We start from the raw sequence: 21,832 nt of genomic DNA, 5'->3' as shown, positions 1-21,832 counted from the left end.
TCGTTTCCGAGATATTTGCAGATTTATCTCAAGGGAAGGGGCCTGACGGACATATTTCGAGATATTTCTTCTTCTTGTTGTTCTTCTTCTGCACAGCTAAGCTGGAAGTGGCATTTGCAGCTCGCAATAGTGCAGAGTTATCGCAAAGAAAGGGGCCACGGTGTTTCTGTATCTCTATTATGTTGGTGCGGCTTCGGAACTTTTAAATATCTTGATATATCTCGAGAACTACGCATCTGATCAAAAAATATCATAGAACATAAAAAGTAGGAAACCTAATTTTCTACAAAAAAGGTCTCTTAACATTTTGCCGTAGCTCGCTTCGTTTCCGAGATATTTGCAGATTTATCTCAAGGGAAGGGGTCTGACGGACATATTTCGAGATATTTCTTCTTCTTGTTGTTCTTCTTCTGCACAGCTAAGCTGGAAGTGGCATTTGCAGCTCGCAATAGTGCAGAGTTATCTCAAAGAAAGGGGCCACGGTGTTTCTGTATCTCTATTATGTTGGTGCGGCTTCGGAACTTTTAAATATCTTGATATATCTCGAGAACTACGCATCTGATCAAAAAATATCATAGAACATAAAAAGTAGGAAACTTAGTTCTCTACAAAAAAGGTCTCTTAACATTTTGCCATAGCTCGCTTCGTTTCCAAGATACTTGCAGATTTATCTCAAGGGAAGGGGCCTGACGGACATATTTCGAGATATTTCTTCTTCTTGTTGTTCTTCTTCTGCACAGCTAAACTGGAAGTGGCATTTCCAGCTCGCAGTAGTGCCGAGTTATCTCAAAGAAAGGGGCCACGGTGTTTCTGTATGTCTATTATGTTGGTGCGGCTTCGGAACTTTTAAATATCTTGATATATCTCGAGAACTACGCATCTGATCAAAAAATATCATAGAACATAAAAAGTAGAAAACTTAATTCTCTACAAAAAAGGTCTCTCAACATTTTGCCATAGCTCGCTTCGTTTCCGAGATATATGCAGATTTATCTCAAGGGAAGGGGCCTGACGGACATATTTCGAGATATTTCTTCTTCTTGTTGTTCTTCTTCTGCACAGCTAAGCTGGAAGTGGCATTTGCAGCTCGCAATAGTGCAGAGTTATCTCAAAGAAAGGGGCCACGGTGTTTCTGTATCTCTATTATGTTGGTGCGGCTTCGGAACTTTTAAATATCTTGATATATCTCAAGAACTACGCATCCGATCAAAAAATATCATAGAACATAAAAAGTAGGAAACTTAATTCTCTACAAAACAGGTCTCTTAACATTTTGCCATAGCTCGCTTCGTTTCCGAGATATTTGCAGATTTATCTCAAGGGAAGGGGCCTGACGGACATATTTCGAGATATTTCTTCTTCTTGTTGTTCTTCTTCTGCACAGCTAAGCTGGAAGTGGCATTTGCAGCTCGCAGTAGTGCAGAGTTATCTCAAAGAAAGGGGCCACGGTGTTTCTGTATCTCTATTATGTTGGTGCGGCTTCGGAACTTTTAAATATCTTGATATATCTCGAGAACTACGCATCTGATCAAAAAATATCATAGAACATAAAAAGTAGGAATCCTAATTTTCTACAAAAAAGGTCTCTTAACATTTTGCCGTAGCTCGCTTCGTTTCCGAGATATTTGCAGATTTATCTCAAGGGAAGGGGCCTGACGGACATATTTCCAGATATTTCTTCTTCTTGTTGTTCTTCTTCTGCACAGCTAAGCTGGAAGTGGCATTTGCAGCTCGCGATAGTGCAGAGTTATCTCAAAGAAAGGGGCCACGGTGTGTCTGTATCTCTATTATGTTGGTGCGGCTTCGGAACTTTTAAATATCTTGATATATCTCGAGAACTACGCATCTGATCGAAAAATATCATAGAACATAAAAAGTAGGAAACTTAATTCTCTACAAAAGAGGTCTCTTAACATTTTGCCATACCTCGCTTCGTTTCCGAGATATTTGCAGATTTATCTCAAGGGAAGGGGCCTGACGGACATATTTCGAGATATTTCTTCTTTTTGTTGTTCTTCTTCTGCACAGCTAAGCTGGAAGTGGCATTTGCAGCTCGCAATAGTGCAGAGTTATCTCAAAGAAAGGGGCCACGGTGTTTCTGTATCTCTATTATGTTGGTGCGGCTTCGGAACTTTTAAATATCTTGATATATCTCAAGAACTACGCATCCGATCAAAAAATATCATAGAACATAAAAAGTAGGAAACTTAATTCTCTACAAAAAAGGTCTCTTAACATTTTGCCATAGCTCGCTTCGTTTCCGAGATATTTGCAGATTTATCTCGAGGGAAGGGTCCTGACGGACATATTTCGAGATATTTCTTCTTCTTGTTGTTCTTCTTCTGCACAGCTAAGCTAGAAGCGGCATTTGCGGCTCGCACTAGTGAAGAGTTATCTCAAAGAAAGGGGCCACGGTGTTTCTGTATCTCTATTATGTTGGTGCAGCTTCGGATCTTTTAAATATCTCCATATATCTCGAAAACTACGCTTCTGATCAAAAAATATCATAGAACATAAATTGTAGGAAACATAATTCTCTACAAAAAAGGTCTCTTAACATTTTGCCATAGCTCGTTTCGTTTCCGAGATATTTGCAGATATATCTCAAGGGAAGGGGCCTGACGGACATATTTTGAGATATTTCCTCTTCTTGTTGTTCTTCTTCTGCACAGCTAAACTGGAAGTGGCATTTCCAGCTCGCAATAGCGCAGAGTTATCTCAAAGAAAGGGGCCACGGTGTTTCTGTATCTCTATTATGTTGGTGCGGCTTCGGAACTTTTAAATATCTTGATATATCTCGAGAACTACGCATCTGATCAAAAAATATCATAGAACATAAAAAGTAGGAAACTTAATTCTCTACAAATAAGGTCTCTTAACATTTTGCCATAGCTCGCTTCGTTTCCGAGATATTTGCAGATTTATCTCAAGGGAAGGGGCCTGACGGACATATTTCGAGATATTTCTTCTTCTTGTTGTTCTTCTTCTGCACAGCTAAACTGGAAGTGGCATTTCCAGCTCGCAGTAGTGCCGAGTTATCTCAAAGAAAGGGGCCACGGTGTTTCTGTATCTCTATTATGTTGTTGCGGCTTCGGAACTTTTAAATATCTTGATATATCTCGAGAACTACGCATCTGATCAAAAAATATCATAGAACATAAAAAGTAGAAAACTTAATTCTCTACAAAAAAGGTCTCTCAACATTTTGCCATAGCTCGCTTCGTTTCCGAGATATATGCAGATTTATCTCAAGGGAAGGGGCCTGACGGACATATTTCGAGATATTTCTTCTTCTTGTTGTTCTTCTTCTGCACAGCTAAGCTGGAAGTGGCATTTGCAGCTCGCAATAGTGCAGAGTTATCTCAAAGAAAGGGGCCACGGTGTTTCTGTATCTCTATTATGTTGGTGCGGCTTCGGAACTTTTAAATATCTTGATATATCTCGAGAACTACGCATCTGATCGAAAAATATCATAGAACATAAAAAGTAGGAAACTTAATTCTCTACAAAACAGGTCTCTTAACATTTTGCCATAGCTCGCTTCGTTTCCGAGATATTTGCAGATTTATCTCAAGGGAAGGGGCCTGACGGACATATTTCGAGATATTTCTTCCTCTTGTTGTTCTTCTTCTGCACAGCGAAGCTGGAAGTGGCATTTGCAGCTCGCAGTAGTGCAGAGTTATCTCAAAGAAAGGGGCCACGGTGTTTCTGTATCTCTATTATGTTGGTGCGGCTTCGGAACTTTTAAATATCTTGATATATCTCGAGAACTACGCATCTGATCAAAAAATATCATAGAACATAAAAAGTAGGAATCCTAATTTTCTACAAAAAAGGTCTCTTAACATTTTGCCGTAGCTCGCTTCGTTTCCGAGATATTTGCAGATTTATCTCAAGGGAAGGGGCCTGACGGACATATTTCCAGATATTTCTTCTTCTTGTTGTTCTTCTTCTGCACAGCTAAGCTGGAAGTGGCATTTGCAGCTCGCAATAGTGCAGAGTTATCTCAAAGAAAGGGGCCACGGCGTTTCTGTATCTCTATTATGTTGGTGCGGCTTCGGAACTTTTAAATATCTTGATATATCTCGAGAACTACGCATCTGATCGAAAAATATCATAGAACATAAAAAGTAGGAAACTTAATTCTCTACAAAACAGGTCTCTTAACATTTTGCCATAGCTCGCTTCGTTTCCGAGATATTTGCAGATTTATCTCAAGGGAAGGGGCCTGACGGACATATTTCGAGATATTTCTTCCTCTTGTTGTTCTTCTTCTGCACAGCGAAGCTGGAAGTGGCATTTGCAGCTCGCAGTAGTGCAGAGTTATCTCAAAGAAAGGGGCCACGGTGTTTCTGTATCTCTATTATGTTGGTGCGGCTTCGGAACTTTTAAATATCTTGATATATCTCGAGAACTACGCATCTGATCAAAAAATATCATAGAACATAAAAAGTAGGAATCCTAATTTTCTACAAAAAAGGTCTCTTAACATTTTGCCGTAGCTCGCTTCGTTTCCGAGATATTTGCAGATTTATCTCAAGGGAAGGGGCCTGACGGACATATTTCCAGATATTTCTTCTTCTTGTTGTTCTTCTTCTGCACAGCTAAGCTGGAAGTGGCATTTGCAGCTCGCAATAGTGCAGAGTTATCTCAAAGAAAGGGGCCACGGTGTGTCTGTATCTCTATTATGTTGGTGCGGCTTCGGAACTTTTAAATATCTTGATATATCTCGAGAACTACGCATCTGATCGAAAAATATCATAGAACATAAAAAGTAGGAAACTTAATTCCCTACAAAAAAGGTCTCTTAACATTTTGCCATAGCTCGCTTCGTTTCCGAGACATTTGCAGATTTATCTCGAGGGAAGGGGCCTGACGGACATATTTCGAGATATTTCTTCTTCTTGTTGTTCTTCTTCTGCACAGCTAAGCTGGAAGCGGCATTTGCGGCTCGCACTAGTGCAGAGTTATCTCAAAGAAAGGGGCCACGGTGTTTCTATATCTCTATTATGTTGGTGCAGCTTCGGATCTTTTAAATATCTCGATATATCTCGAAAACTACGCTTCTGATCAAAAAATATCATAGAACATAAATTGTAGGAAACATAATTCTCTACAAAAAAGGTCTCTTAACATTTTGCCATAGCTCGTTTCGTTTCCGAGATATTTGCAGATATATCTCAAGGGAAGGGGCCTGACGGACATATTTCGAGATATTTCCTCTTCTTGTTGTTCTTCTTCTGCACAGCTAAACTGGAAGTGGCATTTCCAGCTCGCAATAGCGCAGAGTTATCTCAAAGAAAGGGGCCACGGTGTTTCTGTATCTCTATTATGTTGGTGCGGCTTCGGAACTTTTAAATATCTTGATATATCTCGAGAACTACGCATCTGATCAAAAAATATCATAGAACATAAAAAGTAGGAAACTTAATTCTCTACAAATAAGGTCTCTTAACATTTTGCCATAGCTCGCTTCGTTTCCGAGATATTTGCAGATTTATCTCAAGGGAAGGGGCCTGACGGACATATTTCGAGATATTTCTTCTTCTTGTTGTTCTTCTTCTGCACAGCTAAGCTGGAAGTGGCATTTGCAGCTCGCAATAGTGCAGAGTTATCTCAAAGAAAGGGGCCACGGTGTTTCTGTATCTCTATTATGTTGGTGCGGCTTCGGAACTTTTAAATATCTTGATATATCTCGAGAACTACGCATCTGATCAAAAAATATCATAGAACATAAAAAGTAGGAAACTTAATTCTCTACAAAAAAGGTCTCTTAACATTTTGCCATAGCTCGCTTCGTTTCCAAGATACTTGCAGATTTATCTCAAGGGAAGGGGCCTGACGGACATATTTCGAGATATTTCTTCTTCTTGTTGTTCTTCTTCTGCACAGCTAAGCTGGAAGTGGCATTTGCAGCTCGCGATAGTGCAGAGTTATCTCAAAGAAAGGGGCCACGGTGTGTCTGTATCTCTATTATGTTGGTGCGGCTTCGGAACTTTTAAATATCTTGATATATCTCGAGAACTACGCATCTGATCGAAAAATATCATAGAACATAAAAAGTAGGAAACTTAATTCTCTACAAAAGAGGTCTCTTAACATTTTGCCATACCTCGCTTCGTTTCCGAGATATTTGCAGATTTATCTCAAGGGAAGGGGCCTGACGGACATATTTCGAGATATTTCTTCTTTTTGTTGTTCTTCTTCTGCACAGCTAAGCTGGAAGTGGCATTTGCAGCTCGCAATAGTGCAGAGTTATCTCAAAGAAAGGGGCCACGGTGTTTCTGTATCTCTATTATGTTGGTGCGGCTTCGGAACTTTTAAATATCTTGATATATCTCAAGAACTACGCATCCGATCAAAAAATATCATAGAACATAAAAAGTAGGAAACTTAATTCTCTACAAAAAAGGTCTCTTAACATTTTGCCATAGCTCGCTTCGTTTCCGAGATATTTGCAGATTTATCTCGAGGGAAGGGTCCTGACGGACATATTTCGAGATATTTCTTCTTCTTGTTGTTCTTCTTCTGCACAGCTAAGCTAGAAGCGGCATTTGCGGCTCGCACTAGTGAAGAGTTATCTCAAAGAAAGGGGCCACGGTGTTTCTGTATCTCTATTATGTTGGTGCAGCTTCGGATCTTTTAAATATCTCCATATATCTCGAAAACTACGCTTCTGATCAAAAAATATCATAGAACATAAATTGTAGGAAACATAATTCTCTACAAAAAAGGTCTCTTAACATTTTGCCATAGCTCGTTTCGTTTCCGAGATATTTGCAGATATATCTCAAGGGAAGGGGCCTGACGGACATATTTTGAGATATTTCCTCTTCTTGTTGTTCTTCTTCTGCACAGCTAAACTGGAAGTGGCATTTCCAGCTCGCAATAGCGCAGAGTTATCTCAAAGAAAGGGGCCACGGTGTTTCTGTATCTCTATTATGTTGGTGCGGCTTCGGAACTTTTAAATATCTTGATATATCTCGAGAACTACGCATCTGATCAAAAAATATCATAGAACATAAAAAGTAGGAAACTTAATTCTCTACAAATAAGGTCTCTTAACATTTTGCCATAGCTCGCTTCGTTTCCGAGATATTTGCAGATTTATCTCAAGGGAAGGGGCCTGACGGACATATTTCGAGATATTTCTTCTTCTTGTTGTTCTTCTTCTGCACAGCTAAACTGGAAGTGGCATTTCCAGCTCGCAGTAGTGCCGAGTTATCTCAAAGAAAGGGGCCACGGTGTTTCTGTATCTCTATTATGTTGTTGCGGCTTCGGAACTTTTAAATATCTTGATATATCTCGAGAACTACGCATCTGATCAAAAAATATCATAGAACATAAAAAGTAGAAAACTTAATTCTCTACAAAAAAGGTCTCTCAACATTTTGCCATAGCTCGCTTCGTTTCCGAGATATATGCAGATTTATCTCAAGGGAAGGGGCCTGACGGACATATTTCGAGATATTTCTTCTTCTTGTTGTTCTTCTTCTGCACAGCTAAGCTGGAAGTGGCATTTGCAGCTCGCAATAGTGCAGAGTTATCTCAAAGAAAGGGGCCACGGTGTTTCTGTATCTCTATTATGTTGGTGCGGCTTCGGAACTTTTAAATATCTTGATATATCTCGAGAACTACGCATCTGATCGAAAAATATCATAGAACATAAAAAGTAGGAAACTTAATTCTCTACAAAACAGGTCTCTTAACATTTTGCCATAGCTCGCTTCGTTTCCGAGATATTTGCAGATTTATCTCAAGGGAAGGGGCCTGACGGACATATTTCGAGATATTTCTTCTTCTTGTTGTTCTTCTTCTGCACAGCGAAGCTGGAAGTGGCATTTGCAGCTCGCAGTAGTGCAGAGTTATCTCAAAGAAAGGGGCCACGGTGTTTCTGTATCTCTATTATGTTGGTGCGGCTTCGGAACTTTTAAATATCTTGATATATCTCGAGAACTACGCATCTGATCAAAAAATATCATAGAACATAAAAAGTAGGAATCCTAATTTTCTACAAAAAAGGTCTCTTAACATTTTGCCGTAGCTCGCTTCGTTTCCGAGATATTTGCAGATTTATCTCAAGGGAAGGGGCCTGACGGACATATTTCCAGATATTTCTTCTTCTTGTTGTTCTTCTTCTGCACAGCTAAGCTGGAAGTGGCATTTGCAGCTCGCAATAGTGCAGAGTTATCTCAAAGAAAGGGGCCACGGTGTGTCTGTATCTCTATTATGTTGGTGCGGCTTCGGAACTTTTAAATATCTTGATATATCTCGAGAACTACGCATCTGATCGAAAAATATCATAGAACATAAAAAGTAGGAAACTTAATTCCCTACAAAAAAGGTCTCTTAACATTTTGCCATAGCTCGCTTCGTTTCCGAGACATTTGCAGATTTATCTCGAGGGAAGGGGCCTGACGGACATATTTCGAGATATTTCTTCTTCTTGTTGTTCTTCTTCTGCACAGCTAAGCTGGAAGCGGCATTTGCGGCTCGCACTAGTGCAGAGTTATCTCAAAGAAAGGGGCCACGGTGTTTCTATATCTCTATTATGTTGGTGCAGCTTCGGATCTTTTAAATATCTCGATATATCTCGAAAACTACGCTTCTGATCAAAAAATATCATAGAACATAAATTGTAGGAAACATAATTCTCTACAAAAAAGGTCTCTTAACATTTTGCCATAGCTCGTTTCGTTTCCGAGATATTTGCAGATATATCTCAAGGGAAGGGGCCTGACGGACATATTTCGAGATATTTCCTCTTCTTGTTGTTCTTCTTCTGCACAGCTAAACTGGAAGTGGCATTTCCAGCTCGCAATAGCGCAGAGTTATCTCAAAGAAAGGGGCCACGGTGTTTCTGTATCTCTATTATGTTGGTGCGGCTTCGGAACTTTTAAATATCTTGATATATCTCGAGAACTACGCATCTGATCAAAAAATATCATAGAACATAAAAAGTAGGAAACTTAATTCTCTACAAATAAGGTCTCTTAACATTTTGCCATAGCTCGCTTCGTTTCCGAGATATTTGCAGATTTATCTCAAGGGAAGGGGCCTGACGGACATATTTCGAGATATTTCTTCTTCTTGTTGTTCTTCTTCTGCACAGCTAAGCTGGAAGTGGCATTTGCAGCTCGCAATAGTGCAGAGTTATCTCAAAGAAAGGGGCCACGGTGTTTCTGTATCTCTATTATGTTGGTGCGGCTTCGGAACTTTTAAATATCTTGATATATCTCGAGAACTACGCATCTGATCAAAAAATATCATAGAACATAAAAAGTAGGAAACTTAATTCTCTACAAAAAAGGTCTCTTAACATTTTGCCATAGCTCGCTTCGTTTCCAAGATACTTGCAGATTTATCTCAAGGGAAGGGGCCTGACGGACATATTTCGAGATATTTCTTCTTCTTGTTGTTCTTCTTCTGCACAGCTAAACTGGAAGTGGCATTTCCAGCTCGCAGTAGTGCCGAGTTATCTCAAAGAAAGGGGCCACGGTGTTTCTGTATCTCTATTATGTTGGTGCGGCTTCGGAACTTTTAAATATCTTGATATATCTCGAGAACTACGCATCTGATCAAAAAATATCATAGAACATAAAAAGTAGAAAACTTAATTCTCTACAAAAAAGGTCTCTCAACATTTTGCCATAGCTCGCTTCGTTTCCGAGATATATGCAGATTTATCTCAAGGGAAGGGGCCTGACGGACATATTTCGAGATATTTCTTCTTCTTGTTGTTCTTCTTCTGCACAGCTAAGCTGGAAGTGGCATTTGCAGCTCGCAATAGTGCAGAGTTATCTCAAAGAAAGGGGCCACGGTGTTTCTGTATCTCTATTATGTTGGTGCGGCTTCCGAACTTTTAAATATCTTGATATATCTCGAGAACTACGCATCTGATCAAATAATATCATAGAACATAAAAAGTAGGAAACTTAATTCTCCACAAATAAGGTCTCTTAACATTTTGCCATAGCTCGCTTCGTTTCCGAGATATTTGCAGATTTATCTCAAGGGAAGGGGCCTGACGGACATATTTCGAGATATTTCTTCTTCTTGTTGTTCTTCTTCTGCACAGCGAAGCTGGAAGTGGCATTTGCAGCTCGCAGTAGTGCAGAGTTATCTCAAAGAAAGGGGCCACGGTGTTTCTGTATCTCTATTATGTTGGTGCGGCTTCGGAACTTTTAAATATCTTGATATATCTCGAGAACTACGCATCTGATCAAAAAATATCATAGAACATAAAAAGTAGGAATCCTAATTTTCTACAAAAAAGGTCTCTTAACATTTTGCCGTAGCTCGCTTCGTTTCCGAGATATTTGCAGATTTATCTCAAGGGAAGGGGCCTGACGGACATATTTCCAGATATTTCTTCTTCTTGTTGTTCTTCTTCTGCACAGCTAAGCTGGAAGTGGCATTTGCAGCTCGCAATAGTGCAGAGTTATCTCAAAGAAAGGGGCCACGGTGTGTCTGTATCTCTATTATGTTGGTGCGGCTTCGGAACTTTTAAATATCTTGATATATCTCGAGAACTACGCATCTGATCGAAAAATATCATAGAACATAAAAAGTAGGAAACTTAATTCCCTACAAAAAAGGTCTCTTAACATTTTGCCATAGCTCGCTTCGTTTCCGAGACATTTGCAGATTTATCTCGAGGGAAGGGGCCTGACGGACATATTTCGAGATATTTCTTCTTCTTGTTGTTCTTCTTCTGCACAGCTAAGCTGGAAGCGGCATTTGCGGCTCGCACTAGTGCAGAGTTATCTCAAAGAAAGGGGCCACGGTGTTTCTATATCTCTATTATGTTGGTGCAGCTTCGGATCTTTTAAATATCTCGATATATCTCGAAAACTACGCTTCTGATCAAAAAATATCATAGAACATAAATTGTAGGAAACATAATTCTCTACAAAAAAGGTCTCTTAACATTTTGCCATAGCTCGTTTCGTTTCCGAGATATTTGCAGATATATCTCAAGGGAAGGGGCCTGACGGACATATTTCGAGATATTTCCTCTTCTTGTTGTTCTTCTTCTGCACAGCTAAACTGGAAGTGGCATTTCCAGCTCGCAATAGCGCAGAGTTATCTCAAAGAAAGGGGCCACGGTGTTTCTGTATCTCTATTATGTTGGTGCGGCTTCGGAACTTTTAAATATCTTGATATATCTCGAGAACTACGCATCTGATCAAAAAATATCATAGAACATAAAAAGTAGGAAACTTAATTCTCTACAAATAAGGTCTCTTAACATTTTGCCATAGCTCGCTTCGTTTCCGAGATATTTGCAGATTTATCTCAAGGGAAGGGGCCTGACGGACATATTTCGAGATATTTCTTCTTCTTGTTGTTCTTCTTCTGCACAGCTAAGCTGGAAGTGGCATTTGCAGCTCGCAATAGTGCAGAGTTATCTCAAAGAAAGGGGCCACGGTGTTTCTGTATCTCTATTATGTTGGTGCGGCTTCGGAACTTTTAAATATCTTGATATATCTCGAGAACTACGCATCTGATCAAAAAATATCATAGAACATAAAAAGTAGGAAACTTAATTCTCTACAAAAAAGGTCTCTTAACATTTTGCCATAGCTCGCTTCGTTTCCAAGATACTTGCAGATTTATCTCAAGGGAAGGGGCCTGACGGACATATTTCGAGATATTTCTTCTTCTTGTTGTTCTTCTTCTGCACAGCTAAACTGGAAGTGGCATTTCCAGCTCGCAGTAGTGCCGAGTTATCTCAAAGAAAGGGGCCACGGTGTTTCTGTATCTCTATTATGTTGGTGCGGCTTCGGAACTTTTAAATATCTTGATATATCTCGAGAACTACGCATCTGATCAAAAAATATCATAGAACATAAAAAGTAGAAAACTTAATTCTCTACAAAAAAGGTCTCTCAACATTTTGCCATAGCTCGCTTCGTTTCCGAGATATATGCAGATTTATCTCAAGGGAAGGGGCCTGACGGACATATTTCGAGATATTTCTTCTTCTTGTTGTTCTTCTTCTGCACAGCTAAGCTGGAAGTGGCATTTGCAGCTCGCAATAGTGCAGAGTTATCTCAAAGAAAGGGGCCACGGTGTTTCTGTATCTCTATTATGTTGGTGCGGCTTCCGAACTTTTAAATATCTTGATATATCTCGAGAACTACGCATCTGATCAAATAATATCATAGAACATAAAAAGTAGGAAACTTAATTCTCCACAAATAAGGTCTCTTAACATTTTGCCATAGCTCGCTTCGTTTCCGAGATATTTGCAGATTTATCTCAAGGGAAGGGGCCTGACGGACATATTTCGAGATATTTCTTCTTCTTGTTGGTCTTCTTCTGCACAGCTAAGCTGGAAGTGGCATTTGCAGCTCGCAATAGTGCAGAGTTATCTCGAAGAAAGGGGCCACGGTGTTTCTGTATCTCTATTATGTTGGTGCGGCTTCGGATCTTTTAAATATCTCGATATATCTCGAAAACTACGCTTCTGATAAAAAAATATCATAGAACGTAAATTGTGGGAAACTTAATTCTCTACAAAAAAGGTCTCTTAACATTTTGCCATAGCTCGCTTCGTTTCCGAGATATTTGCAGATTTATCTCGAGGGAAGGGGCCTGACGGACATGTTTCGAGATATTTCTTCTTCTTGTTGTTCTTCTTCTGCACAGCTAAGCTGGACGTGGCATTTACAGCTCGCAATAGTGCAGAGTTATCTCGAAGAAAGGGGCCACGGTGTTTCTGTATCTCTATTATGTTGGTGCGGCTTCGGAACTTTAAAATATCTTTATATATCTCGAGAACTACGCATCTGATCAAAAAATATCATAGAACATAAAAAGTAGAAAACTTAATTCTCTACAAAAAAGGTCTCTCAACATTTTGCCATAGCTCGCTTCGTTTCCGAGATATATGCAGATTTATCTCAAGGGAAGGGGCCTGACGGACATATTTCGAGATATTTCTTCTTCTTGTTGTTCTTCTTCTGCACAGCTAAGCTGGAAGTGGCATTTGCAGCTCGCAATAGTGCAGAGTTATCTCAAAGAAAGGGGCCACGGTGTTTCTGTATCTCTATTATGTTGGTGCGGCTTCCGAACTTTTAAATATCTTGATATATCTCGAGAACTACGCATCTGATCAAATAATATCATAGAACATAAAAAGTAGGAAACTTAATTCTCCACAAATAAGGTCTCTTAACATTTTGCCATAGCTCGCTTCGTTTCCGAGATATTTGCAGATTTATCTCAAGGGAAGGGGCCTGACGGACATATTTCGAGATATTTCTTCTTCTTGTTGGTCTTCTTCTGCACAGCTAAGCTGGAAGTGGCATTTGCAGCTCGCAATAGTGCAGAGTTATCTCGAAGAAAGGGGCCACGGTGTTTCTGTATCTCTATTATGTTGGTGCGGCTTCGGATCTTTTAAATATCTCGATATATCTCGAAAACTACGCTTCTGATAAAAAAATATCATAGAACGTAAATTGTGGGAAACTTAATTCGCTACAAAAAAGGTCTCTTAACATTTTGCCATAGCTCGCTTCGTTTCCGAGATATTTGCAGATTTATCTCGAGGGAAGGGGCCTGACGGACATGTTTCGAGATATTTCTTCTTCTTGTTGTTCTTCTTCTGCACAGCTAAGCTGGACGTGGCATTTACAGCTCGCAATAGTGCAGAGTTATCTCGAAGAAAGGGGCCACGGTGTTTCTGTATCTCTATTATGTTGGTGCGGCTTCGGAACTTTAAAATATCTTTATATATCTCGAGAACTACGCATCTGATTAAAAAATATCATAGAACGTAAAAAGTAGGAAACTTAATTCTCTACAAATAAAGTCGCTTAACATTTTGCCATAGCTCGCTTCGTTTCCGAGATATTTGCAGATTTATCTCAAGGGAAGGGGCCTGACGGACATATTTCGAGATATTTCTTCTTCTTGTTGTTCTTCTTCTGCACAGCTAAGCTGGAAGTGGCATTTGCAGCTCGCAATAGTGCAGAGTTATCTCAAAGAAAGGGGCCACGGTGTTTCTGTATCTCTATTATGTTGGTGCGGCTTCGGAACTTTGAAATATCTTGATATATCTCGAGAACTACGCATCTGATCAAAAAATATCATAGAACATAAAAAGTAGGAAACTTAATTCTCTACAAAAAAGGTCTCTTAACATTTTGCCATAGCTCGCTTCGTTTCCAAGATACTTGCAGATTTATCTCAAGGGAAGGGGCCTGACGGACATATTTCGAGATATTTCTTCTTCTTGTTGTTCTTCTTCTGCACAGCTAAACTGGAAGTGGCATTTCCAGCTCGCAGTAGTGCCGAGTTATCTCAAAGAAAGGGGCCACGGTGTTTCTGTATCTCTATTATGTTGGTGCGGCTTCGGAACTTTTAAATATCTTGATATATCTCGAGAACTACGCATCTGATCAAAAAATATCATAGAACATAAAAAGTAGAAAACTTAATTCTCTACAAAAAAGGTCTCTCAACATTTTGCCATAGCTCGCTTCGTTTCCGAGATATATGCAGATTTATCTCAAGGGAAGGGGCCTGACGGACATATTTCGAGATATTTCTTCTTCTTGTTGTTCTTCTTCTGCACAGCTAAGCTGGAAGTGGCATTTGCAGCTCGCAATAGTGCAGAGTTATCTCAAAGAAAGGGGCCACGGTGTTTCTGTATCTCTATTATGTTGGTGCGGCTTCGGAACTTTTAAATATCTTGATATATCTCGAGAACTACGCATCTGATCAAATAATATCATAGAACATAAAAAGTAGGAAACTTAATTCTCCACAAATAAGGTCTCTTAACATTTTGCCATAGCTCGCTTCGTTTCCGAGATATTTGCAGATTTATCTCAAGGGAAGGGGCCTGACGGACATATTTCGAGATATTTCTTCTTCTTGTTGGTCTTCTTCTGCACAGCTAAGCTGGAAGTGGCATTTGCAGCTCGCAATAGTGCAGAGTTATCTCAAAGAAAGGGGCCACGGTGTTTCTGTATCTCTATTATGTTGGTGCGGCTTCGGAACTTTTAAATATCTTGATATATCTCGAGAGCTACGCATCCGATAAAAAAATATCATAGAACATAAAAAGTAGGAAACTTAATTCTCTACAAAAAAGGTCTCTTAACATTTTGCCATAGCTCGCTTTGTTTCCGAGATATTTGCAGATTTATCTCGAGGGAAGGGGCCTGACGGACATATTTCGAGATATTTCATCTTCTTGTTGTTCTTCTTCTGCACAGCTAAGCTGGACGTGGCATTTACAGCTCGCAATAGTGCAGAGTTATCTCAAAGAAAGGGGCCACGGTGTTTCTGTATCTCTATTATGTTGGTGCGGCTTCGGAACTTTTAAATATCTTGATATATCTCGAGAACTACGCATCTGATCAAAAAATATCATAGAACATAAAAAGTAGGAAACTTAATTCTCTACAAATAAGGTCTCTTAACATTTTGCCATAGCTCGCTTCGTTTCCGAGATATTTGCAGATTTATCTCAAGGGAAGGGGCCTGACGGACATATTTCGAGATATTTCTTCTTCTTGTTGTTCTTCTTCTGCACAGCTAAGCTGGAAGTGGCATTTGCAGCTCGCAATAGTGCAGAGTTATCTCGAAGAAAGGGGCCACGGTGTTTCTGTATCTCTATTATGTTGGTGCGGCTTCGGAACTTTTAAATATCTTGATATATCTCGAGAACTACGCATCTGATCAAAAAATATCATAGAACATAAAAAGTAGAAAACTTAATTCTCTACAAATAAAGTCGCTTAACATTTTGCCATAGCTCGCTTCGTTTCCGAGATATTTGCAGATTTATCTCAAGGGAAGGGGCCTGACGGACATATTTCGAGATATTTCTTCTTCTTGTTGTTCTTCTTCTGCACAGCTAAGCTGGAAGTGGCATTTGCATCTCGCAATAGTGCAGAGTTATCTCAAAGAAAGGGGCCACGGTGTTTCTGTATCTCTATTATGTTGGTGCGGCTTCGGAACTTTTAAATATCTTGATATATCTCGAGAACTACGCATCCGATCAAAAAATATCATAGGACATAAAAAGTAGGAAACTTAATTCTCTACAAAAAAGGTCTCTTAACATTTTGCCATAGCTCGCTTCGTTTCCGAGATATTTGCAGATTTATCTCAAGGGAAGGGGCCTGACGGACATATTTCGAGATATTTCTTCTTCTTGTTGTTCTTCTTCTGCACAGCTAAACTGGAAGTGGCATTTGCAGCTCGCAATAGTGCAGAGTTATCTCAAAGAAAGGGGCCACGGTGTTTCTGTATCTCTATTATGTTGGTGCGGCTTCGGAACTTTAAAATATCTTTATATATCTCGAGAACTACGCATCTGATTAAAAAATATCATAGAACGTAAAAAGTAGGAAACTTAATTCTCTACAAATAAAGTCGCTTAACATTTTGCCATAGCTCGCTTCGTTTCCGAGATATTTGCAGATTTATCTCAAGGGAAGGGGCCTGACGGACATATTTCGAGATATTTCTTCTTCTTGTTGTTCTTCTTCTGCACAGCTAAGCTGGAAGTGGCATTTGCAGCTCGCAATAGTGCAGAGTTATCTCAAAGAAAGGGGCCACGGTGTTTCTGTATCTCTATTATGTTGGTGCGGCTTCGGAACTTTTAAATATCTTGATATATCTCGAAAACTACGCTTCTGATCAAAAAATATCATAGAACATAAATTGTAGGAAACATAATTCTCTACAAAAAAGGTCTCTTAACATTTTGCCATAGCTCGCTTCGCTTCCGAGATATATGCAGATTTATCTCAAGGGAAGGGGCCTGACGGACATATTTCGAGATATTTCTTCTTCTTGTTGTTCTTCTTCTGCACAGCTAAACTGGAAGTGGCATTTGCAGCTCGCAAAAGTGCAGAGTTATCTCAAAGAAAGGGGCCACGGTGTTTCTGTATCTCTATTATGTTGGTTGCGGCTTCGGAACTTTTAAATATCTTGATATATCTCGAGAACTACGCATCTGATCAAATAATATCATAGAACATAAAAAGTAGGAAACTTAATTCTCCACAAAAAAGGTCTCTCAACATTTTGCCATAGCTCGCTTCGTTTCCGAGATATATGCAGATTTATCTCAAGGGAAGGGGCCTGACGGACATATTTCGAGATATTTCTTCTTCTTGTTGTTCTTCTTCTGCACAGCTAAACTGGAAGTGGCATTTCCAGCTCGCAATAGTGCAGAGTTATCTGAAAGAAAGGGGCCACGGTGTTTCTGTATCTCTATTATGTTGGTGCAGCTTCGGATCTTTTAAATATCTCGATATATCTCGAAAACTACGCTTCTGATCAAAAAATATCATAGAACATAAATTGTAGGAAACATAATTCTCTACAAAAAAGGTCTCTTAACATTTTGCCATAGCTCGTTTCGTTTCCGAGATATTTGCAGATATATCTCAAGGGAAGGGGCCTGACGGACATATTTCGAGATATTTCCTCTTCTTGTTGTTCTTCTTCTGCACAGCTAAACTGGAAGTGGCATTTCCAGCTCGCAATAGCGCAGAGTTATCTCAAAGAAAGGGGCCACGGTGTTTCTGTATCTCTATTATGTTGGTGCGGCTTCGGAACTTTTAAATATCTTGATATATCTCGAGAACTACGCATCTGATCAAAAAATATCATAGAACATAAAAAGTAGGAAACTTAATTCTCTACAAATAAGGTCTCTTAACATTTTGCAATAGCTCGCTTCGTTTCCGAGATATTTGCAGATTTATCTCAAGGGAAGGGGCCTGACGGACATTTTTCGAGATATTTCTTCTTCTTGTTGTTCTTCTTCTGCACAGCTAAGCTGGAAGTGGCATTTGCAGCTCGCAATAGTGCAGAGTTATCTCGAAGAAAGGGGCCACGGTGTTTCTGTATCTCTATTATGTTGGTGCGGCTTCGGAACTTTTAGATATCTTGATATATCTCGAGAACTACGCATCTGATCAAAAAATATCATAGAACATAAAAAGTAGGAAACCTAATTCTCTACAAATAAGGTCTCTTAACATTTTGCCATAGCTCGCTTCGTTTCCGAGATATTTGCAGATCTATCTCAAGGGAAGGGGCCTGACGGACATTTTTCGAGATATTTCTTCTTCTTGTTGTTCTTCTTCTGCACAGCTAAGCTGGAAGTGGCATTTGCAGCTCGCAATAGTGCAGAGTTATCTCGAAGAAAGGGGCCACGGTGTTTCTGTATCTCTATTATGTTGGTGCGGCTTCGGAACTTTTAGATATCTTGATATATCTCGAGAACTACGCATCTGATCAAAAAATATCATAGAACATAAAAAGTAGGAAACTTAATTCTCTACAAAAAAGGTCTCTTAACATTTTGCCATAGCTCGCTTCGTTTCCGAGATATTTGCAGATTTATCTCAAGGGAAGGGGCCTGACGGACATATTTCGAGATATTTCTTCTTCTTGTTGTTCTTCTTCTGCACAGCTAAGCTGGAAGTGGCATTTGCAGCTCGCAATAGTGCAGAGTTATCTCAAAGAAAGGGGCCACGTTGTTTCTGTATCTCTATTATGTTGGTGCGGCTTCGGATCTTTTAAATATCTCGATATATCTCGAAAACTACGCTTCTGATCAAAAAATATCATAGCACATAAATTGTAGGAAACATAATTCTCTACAAAAAAGGTCTCTAAACATTTTGCCATAGCTCGCTTCGTTTCCGAGATATTTGCAGATTTATCTCGAGGGAAGGGGCCTGACGGACATATTTCGAGATATTTCTTCTTCTTGTTGTTCTTCTTCTGCACAGCTAAGCTGGAAGCGGCATTTGCGTCTCGCACTAGTGCAGAGTTATCTCAAAGAAAGGGGCCACGGTGTTTCTGTATCTCTATTATGTTGGTGCAGCTTCGGATCTTTTAAATATCTCGATATATATCGAAAACTACGCTTCTGATCAAAAAATATCATAGAACATAAATTGTAGGAAACATAATTCTCTACAAAAAAGGTCTCTTAACATTTTGCCATAGCTCGTTTCGTTTCCGAGATATTTGCAGATATATCTCAAGGGAAGGGGCCTGACGGACATATTTCGAGATATTTCCTCTTCTTGTTGTTCTTCTTCTGCACAGCTAAACTGGAAGTGGCATTTCCAGCTCGCAATAGCGCAGAGTTATCTCAAAGAAAGGGGCCACGGTGTTTCTGTATCTTTATTATGTTGGTGCGGCTTCGGAACTTTTAAATATCTCGATATATCTCGAAAACTACGCTTCTGATCAAAAAATGTCATAGAACATAAATTGTAGGAAACATAATTCTCTACAAAAAACGTCTCTTAACATTTTGCCATAGCTCGCTTCGTTTCCGAGATATTTGCAGATTCAGCTCAAAGGAACTGGCCTGACGGACATATTTCGAGATATTTCTTCTTCTTGTTGTTCTTCCTCTGCACAGCTAAGCTGCAAGTGGCATTTGCAGCTCGCAATAGTGCAGAGTTATCTCAAAGAAAGGGGCCACGGTGTTTCTGTATCTCTATTATGTTGGTGCGGCTTCGGAACTTTTAAATATCTTGATATATCTCGAGAACTACGCATCTGATCAAAAAATATCATAGAACATAAAAAGTAGGAAACTTAATTCTCTACAAAAAAGGTCTCTTAACATTTTGCCATAGCTCGCTTCGTTTCCGAGATATTTGCATATTTATCTCAAGGGAAGGGGCCTGACGGACATATTTCGAGATATTTCTTCTTCTTGTTGTTCTTCTTCTGCACCGCTAAGCTGGAAGTGGCATTTACAGCTTGCAATAGTGCAGAGTTATCTCAAAGAAAGGGGCCACGGTGTTTCTGTATCTCTATTATGTTGGTGCGGCTTCGGAACTTTTAAATATCTTGATATATCTCGAGAACTACGCATCTGATCAAAAAATATCATAGAACGTAAAAAGTAGGAAACTTAATTCTCTACAAATAAGGTCTCTTAACATTTTGCCATAGCTCGCTTCGTTTCCGAGATATTTGCAGATTTATGTCAAGGGAAGGGGCCTGACGGACATATTTCGAGATATTTCTTCTTCTTGTTGTTCTTCTTCTGCACAGCTAAGCTGGAAGTGGCATTTGCAGCTCGCAATAGTGCAGAGATGTCTCAAAGAAAGGGGCCACGGTGTTTCTGTATCTCTATTATGTTGGTGCGGCTTCGGAACTTTTAAATATCTTGATATATCTCGAGAACTACGGGTCTGATCAAAAAATATCATAGAACATAAAAAGTAGGAAACATAATTCTCTACAAAAAAGGTCTCTTAACATTTTGCCATAGCTCGCTTCGTTTCCGAGATATTTGCAGATTTATCTCAAGGGAAGGGGCCTGACGGACATATTTCGAGATATTTCTTCTTCTTGTTGTTCTTCTTCTGCACAGCTAAGCTGGAAGTGGCATTTGCGGCTCGCACGAGTGCAGAGTTATCTCAAAGAAAGGGGCCACGGTGTTTCTGTATCTCTATTATGTTGGTGCGGCTTCGGAACTTTTAAATATCTTGATATATCTCGAGAACTACGCATCTGATCAAAAAATATCATAGAACATGAAAAGTAGGAAACTTAATTCTCTACAAAAAAGGTCTCTGAACATTTTGCCATAGCTCTCTTCGTTTCCGAGATATTTGCAGATTTATCTCAAGGGAAGGGGCCTGACGGACATATTTCGAGATATTTCTTCTTCTTGTTGTTCTCCTTCTGCACAGCTAAGCTGGAAGTGGCATTTGCAGCTCGCAATAGTGCAGAGTTATCTCAAAGAAAGGGGCCACGTTGTTTCTGTATCTCTATTATGTTGGTGCGGCTTCGGATCTTTTAAATATCTCGATATATCTCGAAAACTACGCTTCTGATCAAAAAATATCATAGCACATAAATTGTAGGAAACATAATTCTCTACAAAAAAGGTCTCTAAACATTTTGCCATAGCTCGCTTCGTTTCCGAGATATTTGCAGATTTATCTCGAGGGAAGGGGCCTGACGGACATATTTCGAGATATTTCTTCTTCTTGTTGTTCTTCTTCTGCACAGCTAAGCTGGAAGCGGCATTTGCGTCTCGCACTAGTGCAGAGTTATCTCAAAGAAAGGGGCCACGGTGTTTCTGTATCTCTATTATGTTGGTGCAGCTTCGGATCTTTTAAATATCTCGATATATCTCGAAAACTACGCTTCTGATCAAAAAATATCATAGAACATAAATTGTAGGAAACATAATTCTCTACAAAAAAGGTCTCTTAACATTTTGCCATAGCTCGTTTCGTTTCCGAGATATTTGCAGATATATCTCAAGGGAAGGGGCCTGACGGACATATTTCGAGATATTTCCTCTTCTTGTTGTTCTTCTTCTGCACAGCTAAACTGGAAGTGGCATTTCCAGCTCGCAATAGCGCAGAGTTATCTCAAAGAAAGGGGCCACGGTGTTTCTGTATCTCTATTATGTTGGTGCGGCTTCGGAACTTTTAAATATCTTGATATATCTCGAGAACTACGCATCTGATCAAAAAATATCATAGAACATAAAAAGTAGGAAACTTAATTCTCTACAAATAAGGTCTCTTAACATTTTGCAATAGCTCGCTTCGTTTCCGAGATATTTGCAGATTTATCTCAAGGGAAGGGGCCTGACGGACATATTTCGAGATATTTCCTCTTCTTGTTGTTCTTCTTCTGCACAGCTAAACTGGAAGTGGCATTTCCAGCTCGCAATAGCGCAGAGTTATCTCAAAGAAAGGGGCCACGGTGTTTCTGTATCTCCATTATGTTGGTGCGTCTTCGGAACTTTTAAATATCTCGATATATCTCGAAAACTACGCATCTGATCAAAAAATATCATAGA

The sequence above is a fragment of the Osmia lignaria genome, unplaced genomic scaffold, assembly GCF_051020975.1.
Source record: "Osmia lignaria lignaria isolate PbOS001 unplaced genomic scaffold, iyOsmLign1 scaffold0002, whole genome shotgun sequence".
Lineage (NCBI taxonomy): Eukaryota > Metazoa > Arthropoda > Insecta > Hymenoptera > Megachilidae > Osmia > Osmia lignaria.
This window is presented reverse-complemented; position numbering follows the sequence as displayed.